Source organism: Pocillopora damicornis, chromosome 11 (genome assembly GCF_964200805.1).
Source record: "Pocillopora damicornis chromosome 11, jaPocDami1.2, whole genome shotgun sequence".
NCBI classification, from domain to species: domain Eukaryota; kingdom Metazoa; phylum Cnidaria; class Anthozoa; order Scleractinia; family Pocilloporidae; genus Pocillopora; species Pocillopora damicornis.
In genome coordinates, this window is record NC_142680.1 from 11,066,470 (window position 1) to 11,077,748 (window position 11,279).

Here is an 11,279-nt window from a genome sequence, read left to right on the forward strand (position 1 = left end):
GTGAAGAGGAGTCATTTCTCTTTAATTAATAATAGTATTGTTTTGAAATGACTGATGATCTGTCGTTTTTGGTGGGCTCTCATGGGCGTGATAACTTTGAAGGATTGATAAATTATGAGGATGTCTTTAGACTTGATAGATACTGTATAACAGTAGCTATTTCACCATATCCTTATTAGAAAGAGCAGGCCAAGTTCTCATAAACAATTAAGTAAAGTATGAAGACACTTACAAGCTTATACGTTTCACAAAATCCACATGAAAAGTAAAGAGATAGTATTATTTGTTAAAAATAGTAATCATCTGAAAAGTTTATTTCATTCACTCTGATATTGAAGAGTTAGCAAAATCCTTGATAGAGTTCTCAATAAGAGTTAAAAGATTCAATTTAAAAAAAACAACCTCAATTTGAAAGTAAAATGAAATCACCACACTACCAAGTGCTCATTAAATATCTTGTCAAAAATCAATATAAATCAGCTAAGTAAAGTATGAAGTCACTTCCGATCTGATTTGTTCCACAAAATCCCCATGAAAAGTGAATGGATTATATTGATTATTAAAAAAAAGTAATCATCTGAAAAGGTAATTTTATTCATTCTCATACTCAAGAGTTAGCAGAATCCTTGGTACAGGACTCAAATGATAATAATAAAGATAATGTGAAGAGGAGTTATTTCTCTTTAATTAATAATAGTATTGTTTTGAAATGACTGATGATCTGTCCTTTTTGGTGGGCTCTCATGGGCGTGATAACTTTAAAGGGTTGATAAATTATGAGGATGTCTTTAGACTTGATAGATACTGTCTATAACAGTAGCTATTTCACCATATCCTTATTAGAAAGAGCAGGCCAAGTTCTCATAAACAATTAAGTAAAGTATGAAGTTACTTACAACCTGATTCGTTCCACAAAATCCACATGAAAAGTAAAGAGATAGTATTATTTGTTTAAAAAAAGGAATCATTAGAAAAGTTGATTTCATTCACTCTGATATTGAAGAGTTAACAAAATCCTTGATAGAGTTCTGAATCAAAGTAAAAAGAGTCAATTAAAAAAACAACAATCTTACTTTGAAAGTAAAGTGAAATCACCACACTACAGGATGCTCATTATGATGTAAACAATTAATGTAAATCAGCAAAACAGCCAGGCTCATATTTTAAACTGACTTTATTCTGGTCAGATATCATTAATATGAAAGGAAATCAGGTTCTTTTGCTATGATTAAAGTGGTCACGTTCCTGCACCAAAGAATATATCATGGACTTAAATGATAATAATAAATAAAATGAGATATAAGGTGAAGAAAAGTCATTTTTATTATATCAGTAAGGATAGTATTTTGAAGTCACTGGTGATCTATGCCATCTCATTGGCTATCATGGACGTGATGAACATCATTATATGGATTAATTATGAGGATGTGATTAGAACTTGATTAATACTGCATATTATAGTAGTTACTGCACCATATCCTCATGAAAAGGAACAAATCACATTCTCATTAACCATTGAGTAAGGTATGAAGATACTTACCACCTGATTTGTTCCACAAAATCCACATGAAAAGTTAAGAGATAATATTATTTGTTAAAAAAAGTAATCATCTGAAAAGCTAATTTCAATCATTCTTATATTGAAGAGTTAGCAGAATCCTTAATAGAGTTCTCAATCAAAGTCAGAAGATTCAATTTAAAAAAAACATCAACCTTAATTTGAAAGTAAAATGAAATCACCATACTACGGGATGCTCATTTACTATCGTGTAAACAAGTAACGTAAATCAGGAAAACAGCCAGGCTCATATTTTAAGCCAATTTTATTCTGGTCAGATAGCATTGATATGAAAGGAAATCAGGTTCTTTTGCTATGATTAAAGTAATCATGTTCTCGCACCAAAGAATATATCATGGACTTAAATGAGAATAATAGATATAATGTGATATAATGTAAAGAAAAGTCATTTTTATTATATGAGTAAAGATAGTATTTTCAAATCACTGGTGATCCATGCCATCTGATTGGCTCTCGTGGACATGATGAACATCATAAGATGGATTAATTATGAGGATGTGATTAGAACTGAATCAATACTGCATATTACGGTAGTTACTGCACCATATCCTCATGAAAAGTAAACAAGTCACATTCTAATTAACAATTGAGTAAATAGGAAGACACTTACGCGCTGATTAGTTCCACAAAATCCACATGAAAAGTAAAAGGATTATATTAATTGTTAAAAGAAGGTAATCATCTGAAAAGTTAATTTTATTCTCATACTCAAGAGGTGGCAGAATCCTTGATACAGGACTTAAATGATAACAATAAATATAATGTGAAGAAAAGTCATTTTTCTTATATTATTATTATAGTATTATTTTGAAATCACTGATGATCTGTCCTCTCTATTGGGCTCTTATGGGCGTGATAACTTTATAGGATTGATCAGTTATGAGGATGTCTAGATCGATACTGCACATAACGGGAGTTATTGCACCACATCCTCACGAAAAGGAACAAGCCAATTTCATATTAATCATTATGTAGAGTATGAAGACACTTACTCGCTGTTTCGTTCCACAAAGTCCACATGAAAAGTAAAAGGATATTATTAGTTTAAAAGAAAGTAATCATTTGAAAAGTTAATTTGATTCATTTCATATTCAAGAGTTAGCAGAATCCTTGATTCTTTTTGAATAGTTTGGAGAATCTTTGATAGAATTCTTGATAAAGTTAGGAGATTCAAGTTATCAATGTAAGAAAAGAGTTATCTTAAAAGTTATGATTCAGGCAAAGCTTAGAACCGAATGCTCATTAAATATCATGTCAAAAGTCAATATAAATCAGCTAAGTAAAGTATGAAGTCACTTCCGATCTGATTTGTTCCACAAAATCCCCATGAAAAGTGAATGGATTATATTGATTATTAAAAAAAAGTAATCATCTGAAAAGGTAATTTTATTCATTCTCATACTCAAGAGTTAGCAGAATCCTTGGTACAGGACTCAAATGATAATAATAAAGATAATGTGAAGAGGAGTTATTTCTCTTTAATTAATAATAGTATTGTTTTGAAATGACTGATGATCTGTCCTTTTTGGTGGGCTCTCATGGGCGTGATAACTTTAAAGGATTGATAAATTATGAGGATGTCTTTAGACTTGATAGATACTGTATATAACAGTAGCTATTTCACCATATCCTTATTAGAAAGAGCAGGCCAAGTTCTCATAAACAATTAAGTAAAGTATGAAGTTACTTACGACCTGATTCGTTTCACAAAATCCACATGAAAAGTAAAGAGATAGTATTATTTGTTTAAAAAAAGGAATCATTAGAAAAGTTGATTTCATTCACTCTGATATTGAAGAGTTAGCAGAATCCTTGATAGAGTTCTCAATCAAAGTAAGAAGATTCAATTAAAAAAAAAACAACAACCTTAATTTGAAAGTAAAATGAAATCACCACACTACCGAATGCTAATTAATATCATGTCAAAAGTCAATATAAATCAGCTAAGTAAAGTATGAAGTCACTTACAGGCTGATTTGTTCCACAAAATCCACATGAGAAGTAAAGGGATTATAATGATTATTAAAAGAAAGTAATCATCTGAAAAGGTAATTTTATTCATTCTCATACTCAAGAGTTAGCAGAATCCTTGGTACAGGACTCAAATGATAATAATAAAGATAATGTGAAGAAGAGTCATTTCTCTTTAATTAATAATAGTATTGTTTTGAAATGACTGATGATCTGTCGTTTTTGGTGGGCTCTTATGGGCGTGATAACTTTAAAGGATTGATCAATTACGAGGATGTCTTTAGACTTGATTGATACTGCATATAACAGTAGCTATTTCACCATATCCTTATTAGAAAGAGCAGGCCAAGTTCTCATAAACAATTAAGTAAAGTATGAAGACACTTACGAGCTGATACGTTTCACAAAATCCATATGAAAAGTAAAGAGATAGTATTATTTGTTAAAAATAGTAATCATCTGAAAAGTTAATTTTGTTCATTCTGATATTGAAGAGGTAGCAAAATCCTTGATAGAGTTCTCAATCAGAGTAAAAAGATTCAATTTAAAAAAAACAACAACCTCAATTTGAAAGTAAAATGAAGTCACCACACTACCGAATGCTCATTAAATATCATGATGTCAAAAATCAATATAAATCAGCTAAGTAAAGTATTAAGTCACTTACGAACTGATTTGTTCCACAAAATCCACATGAAAAGTAGAGATAGTATTATTTGTTAAAAAAAGTAATCATTAGAAAAGTTGACTTCATTCATTCTGATATTGAAGAGTTAGCAAAATCCTTGATAGAGTTCTCAATCAAAGTAAAAAGATTCAATTAAAAAAAACAACTACCTTTGAAAGTAAAGTGAAATCACCACACTACAGGATGCTCATTATGATGTAAACAATTAATGTAAATCAGCAAAACAGCCAGGCTCATATTTTAACCCGACTTTATTCTGGTCAGTTATCATTAATATGAAAGGAAATCAGGTTCTTTTGCTATGATTAAAGTGGTCACGTTCCTGCACCAAAGAATATATCATAGACTTAAACGATAATAATAAATATAATGAGATATAAGGTGAAGAAAAGTCATTTTTATTATATCAGTAAGGATAGTATTTTGAAATCACTGGTGATCTATGCCATCTCATTGGCTATCATGGACGTGATGAACATCATTATATGGAATAATTATGAGGATGTGATTAGAACTTGATTAATACTGCATATTATAGTAGTTACTGCACCATATCCTCATGAAAAGTAAACAAGTCACATTCTAATTAACAATTGAGTAAAGTAGGAAGACACTTACGCACTGATTAGTTCCACAAAATCCACATGAAAAGTAAAGAGATAATATTATTTGTTAAAAAAAAGTAATCATCTGAAAAGTTAATTTCAATCATTCTTGTATTGAAGAGTTAGCAGAATCCTTGGTAGAGTTCTCAATCAAAGTAAAAAGATTCAATTAAAAAAAACAACTACCTTTGAAAGTAAAATGAAATCACCACACTACGGGATGCTCATTAACTATCATGTAAACAAGTAATGTAAATCAGCAAAACAGCCAGGCTCATATTTTAAGCCAATTTTATTCTGGTCAGATAGCATTGATATGAAAGGAAATCAGGTTCTTTTGCTATGATTAAAGTAATCATGTTCTTGCACCAAAGAATATATCATGGACTTAAATGATAATAATAAATAGAATGTGATATTATGTAGAGAAAAGTCATTTTTACTATATCAGTAAGGATAGTATTTTGAAGTCACTGGTGATCCATGTCATCTGATTGGCTCTTATGGACATGATGAACATCATAAGATGGATTAATTACGAGGATGTGATTAGAACTGAATCAATACTGCATATTACGGTAGTTACTGCACCATATCCTCATGAAAAGTAAACAAGTCACATTCTAATTAACAATTGAGTAAAGTAGGAAGACACTTACGCACTGATTAGTTCCACAAAATCCACATGAAAAGTAAAAGGATTATATTAATTATTAAAAGAAAGTAATCGTCTGAAAATTTAATTTTATTCTCAAATTCAAGAGGTGGCAGAATCCTTGATACAGGAAGTTAAATGATAATAATAAATATAATGTGAAGAAAAGTCATTTTTCTTATATTATTATTATAGTATTATTTTGAAATCACTGATGATCTGTCCTCTCTATTGGGCTCTTGTGGGCGTGATAACTTTATAGGATTGATCAGTTATGAGGATGTCTTTAGATTGATACTGCACATAACGGGAGTTATTGCACCACATCCTCACGAAAAGGAACAAGCCAATTTCATATTAATCATTATGTAGAGTATGAAGACACTTACTCACTGTTTCGTTCCACAAAGTCCACATGAAAAGTAAAAGGATATTATTAGTTATTAAAAGAAAGTAATCATTTGAAAAGTTAATTTGATTCATTTCATATTCAAGAGTTAGCAGAATCCTTGATTCTTTTTGAATAGTTTGGAGAATCTTTGATAGAATTTTTGATAAAGTTAGGAGATTCAAGTTATCAATGTAAGAAAAGAGTTATCTTAAAAGTTATGATTCGGGCAAAGCTTAGATTTGCTAATTAAATTACTGTCTCAGTGAGTTTGATAAAAACATTCATATGAAGATAATACGATCATTCATTTCCAACATTGGATAACAGCAGGCAGACACGTAAAAAGGAAAAAATATGAAACTTTTTAATGAAGGAAAGAATCATCTTGGAAGTTGTGTCAATCTGTTTGTTCATTGAGTAGTTAGGCAGATTCCTTGCTAAAGGACTGCCCCTGATTTTTATAAGAGTATCAATCTCTATGAAATATATACACCATTTGAATTTTTAATCAATTCTCTCAGTTATTAATGTCAGAAGTACTATCTACTGAAAGGAAAAAGCCACGCGCATGCATTCCTAACTAACGGTGAATAAAATGATTAGGACACTTACCTCCTGATTTGTTTATAGATTTCCACAGGAAGAGAAAGAAAATGAGATAATTATTAGAAAAATAATAATTTTCAAAGTTGAACTTACTTCACTCAAATCTAAAATTTTTACATTTTTGAATGAATTTTCCCCCTGATTCGCTCAGAGACGTTCGTTATCAAGAATTCCAGTTATTGCAGTAGTTCTTGATTTGAAATAAGGGCTGAGAATTCTTGTCAGCGATAAATAAATTATAATTGCATTTGCAGAGAGAAATAATTAAGGTTCCTCACCACTATATTTCTGGGGTGTTACTAGAGGAGATCTTGCTGGTATTGAATTTCGTTCTAATTGGACCGATACTGATAACTTGCTGTGGACTGTGAGTGACGTTATGTCACTTCTTTAGTGAAAATTGAAAATCATGGGCATTCAACACTCATATCACCAACGGCGAAGCTGCGAGTGGTATTTAGTTGGAAGTTGTCCCAAATGCCCTGCGGAAACCATGCTATTTATCATTTGATAAAGAGGGTCAGTTTCCAAAGAAACTGTGGTGCCGTGTCGGTGAGGGAGTAGAACAAGATAATTTTGGCTTTATCAAGTGAGTTGATAATATAAATTGGCCACCGCAAAGAGTTTCAAAGCTGACTTTCGTGCACTAGCCCTTCTTCACAGAGAATAGAGGAATTGTGGGTTGCGTGTGTGTTTATATGTAGGAAATGGATAAATAAGAATACATTAGTTGAATGAAGAGCATTCGTTGATACCGCGGGGATTAAGAGTTCCGATTTGAAAGATAAATAGTTGTTCAAGAGTTTTACGGCTTTCGAAACTGCTTAGTTGTAAGGAAGGTCGCAGACTGCCCTGTGCTCACTCGTAATTCCCACGGTATCAGCGAACGCTCTTCATTCACCCAATTTATTCTTGTTTTTCTCGTCACCCTGTTCCCACCAATAGGTTAGTTCCATTTTCTGCATATAAACTCACACACAACCCGAAATTTTCATATAAACTTAGTTTATAACGTAAATTGGCCACCTTAAAGAGTTTCCTCAGCTTGAGGCATCTGATAAGACTTGCAACACATTATATGTAGGCGATAAGAATAAAGTGTTAACATACCTAAGCATTGTACTCCAAATGACATCACTAACAGGAAAACAATTCGTGACTGAGGCATCCCTTCAGGAAAATAAAATTATTTTTAAAATTAGTAGCAATGAAAAACGGTAATCTTATTAGTTTATCCTATATGCGTTATTAAACAAGCGTGAGGTCACGAGGGCTAGATATTGATCGAGTTCCTTTCTTACGCTTTCATGGTCGAGACTAAGTCGAGGTCAATAACACGGAAAAAGAATGAGGCTAATATCCAGCCATCTAGACCGAACAAGCTTAGTCAATAAAGGATTTATGATACAACAATAAGATCATCACTTTATTAAGAATCAACACTCATTCATTTCGAAAGACTGGAAAGGAAGCCCCCTGTGTTTGTACCAAATAAACCTACGAGAATCGTTTAAGTTTATCATTTATGTTATCTTGTGTTTTTACTGTCTTTTGCCGCTTTTTGCGACCTTATCGCCGGTATTATCCAAACATAAGAAAGTTGTTTTTCTAAGTAATTTTTTTCTTGCGCTGAATCAAAATGGGAAATTCCCTGCGGACAAGATGGGCCCGCTCAGGTGGGCAATTAGAACATAGAATTCGCCTCATATTGCCCACGGGCTCTGCCAGCGATATGATAAACTCTCATACACACATCCATTTCATTTGTGTAATCTTGGTAGTTTTTAGTTGGTAAACAAAAATAACTAAAATAAATACATTATTATTGAACACTTACTGAAAGATGGAGGCGTCAACTGAATTTGTTAATTTCCGGTTAAGTGATGACAATTTCAAACCACGCTTGTTGGCTCCTCTAATTTTACTGCAAAGTGGTTATCACATCAAAATACGTCATAAAAGCACATGGGACTCAGATCCACCTTATCACAAACTCACGTTTGATTGCATAAAACATTAACAAATGGCCTTTTCGTTCCGTTTACTCTCAATTTTTTTTTAGATTTAAACAGCAAATCCCAGAGCTTAGCCGATTTAAGTTTCAGGCCTAAACTGAGTACAATGTGGGCCACTTCTTTCACTATTCAATTTATATGTTCCTGTAGCTTGATGATTAAAGCCGAGTCTTCCATAACTTGAAGTTAACGTGAGACCAGCAGTTGAGCACAGTAATATTCACTCCTTCGAATTCTTTTTTTTTTTTGTTCAGATGTCCGTGTAGTGAGCTTTTTAGATATCACCCAAACTTTCTGAAACAATTGCCAGCCATTTTGTGGCCAAATGTCTCAGTCATGCCTCAATGTATTGCTTTTTCTAAAGACAAATGTGAGGCCAACGGTAAAATACCTCCCGTAATATTGTGCAAAGTGTGTTTTCCGCCTTTGATTTGTTTTGATGTGTTTGGTCTTGTTCTGTTGTTTTTAACTCTTCATTTAGGTGACATATCATTGATTTCAAGTCGTGAAAGACGACTTTCAAGTAGGTAAGCCTGGAGTAAAGGAGCAACATTCTGAATTTAGATCGCATACGCAAAACATCTTTACGTTTTATTACCTTCATGTCAGTTTACTCTGGAGCAGCAAGCAGAATATCAAGTATCACTCACCCTGATTGAGAAAAAAAAGGAGAATATCTTATTTCAGATGTAAGCCAGCGACCTAAATGGGGAATGTTTTAAAATGATTGAATTTTGCAAAGTTCTTAGCACCATGCGTTTTAATTAGAAAACTGGGTGGAAGACCTCGCACCTCTTTTCAAATCCATAAAATCTCAAATGGGCATAAAATGTTCCCTATCAGGTGCCGGCTTCTTTTTCTAGTATAGGTCATTTTGTGTTCATGAAAAGTGATACCTGAAGGGAAGCTCGGTCGATTTGAAGCAAAAGACCTGAACATATATATTTTCTCAACTCCACCTGTTCACGAAAGAATAAATTAATTCTGAGCCAGGTTTCCTGTGAAGATTCCGGCTTACACAACTGTCTAAAACTGACGAATATACATCACGTTTTGAAATCTTCTCCCAGAACCTATCGTTTCCGATTTTCCAAAATTATATAAGTGAAGTATCAAGGCCAACGTCTTTAAAATATCATTACTGATATGGGAAAGACGTCCTATTTCTTTTTTTCCAAAAATGGAAATTCACAGAATATTTTACCACCACTTCTTTCTCTAAAACGGGTCATTTTACGTCGATAACAACGGTACATTAAAGGGAAGCTCAGTCTACTTGGTGCCAGAGGACTATCCATGTTTTTTCTCAATACAGCTTTCAACCAAATAATAAACCAATTTTTGGTCACGTTTCTTGTGAAGATTACGGCTGTCTTAGACAACCGTATCTTAAACTGAGTGGTATACATCACGCTTTTAAAACTATCAGGTCTGAACTCGTCGTTTTTCATTTACTACAATTGTAAACTTGCAAGACTTAGCCTGTTTAAAATGTCATCACTGTGAAAGGGAAAACTTCCTTGAAGTTTTTTTTTTCGCATTTGAAAGATGAAAAATTAAAGAAAAACTACCAGCAAAACTAGGCCGCATCAATACTCGCACCATGCATTCATGACAAAAAAAAATAAAATACGTAAGTGTCCATTTACCTTTCGAAGTTGAGTTTCTTCGGTGATGGAGTAATTTTCTATTGAACTTAAAGCGTGAGAGGCGCACAGAAGGCGTAAAGTGCTAGTACTGTTTTGGCATACTATCAAAACATATACGTACTCAAGCGTTTGATGACCAATTGTCAAGGCTATTGGAACAAAAGGCTTACTAAAAGATTGTTATCTTTTAATCAATTACTAGTGACAAGTTTTACTTTTAACTAAAATTAGCACAAACCAGCTGAAACCATATGAGAACAGAATTAACTTTATCCCCGGGGAGAGTCCATTTATCATCAATCACTTTTACCTCGTCCGATCCCATATATCTATTTTATCTTATTAAAGCGGAGCTCACAAAGCCAACCTACCTACAAAATTTGCTAACTCATCAAGCCGAGAAAATTCATGTGACCGTACAACTGGTGGAATCAAATTTGAAGTCATTCAGATAATGTGCAAACATTGACCCATATATCTCTCTATTCATCCGCTTTAAAAACAATTATTGCAAGGTTTATTTCGTTGTTCGATCTTCTCTTGAAAAATCGAACTTTCTCAAAATATCAAGCCTTGATGGCTTACTGCGCAGGACAAAAACTGTCGGATTTTCATATGATAAAATATGTTGTGTACAAATTGCAAACGGCGGCGCATGTAGCATACAAGAGAGATAAACAATTTTTTTCTCAGGATCAGTCCTGAGTCGGACTGAGTTTCTCTTACAATAAATGCTCTAACCCCCAAAAATGAGGCTTTCTTGCAATTAATTAATGTTTTGCATCGAGAAGTTAAAGAAAACGGCTTTTTTGCTGTCCATCAGGCGCCGAGCACAGTCACAATCGACAGAGTTGTGCTGTTGTTCTTTCCGCGCTAAGCGCGTGTTGCGTCATCCTCGGAGACTCGGGCTTTGAGTCGGTTTCAAGTCAGGGCGAGAGGCAGGTAGACAGGATGGTCTACCTAAGGTCTCTTCTGTCACAAGGAGTTTGTGGAGTTAATTGTTGCTAGCACTAACGATTGAGTTTTATCACTAGCGATTAATATTTAAGCACTAATGATTGAGTTTTATCACTAGCGATTGATATTTTAGCACTAACGATTGAGTTTTGTCACCAGCGGT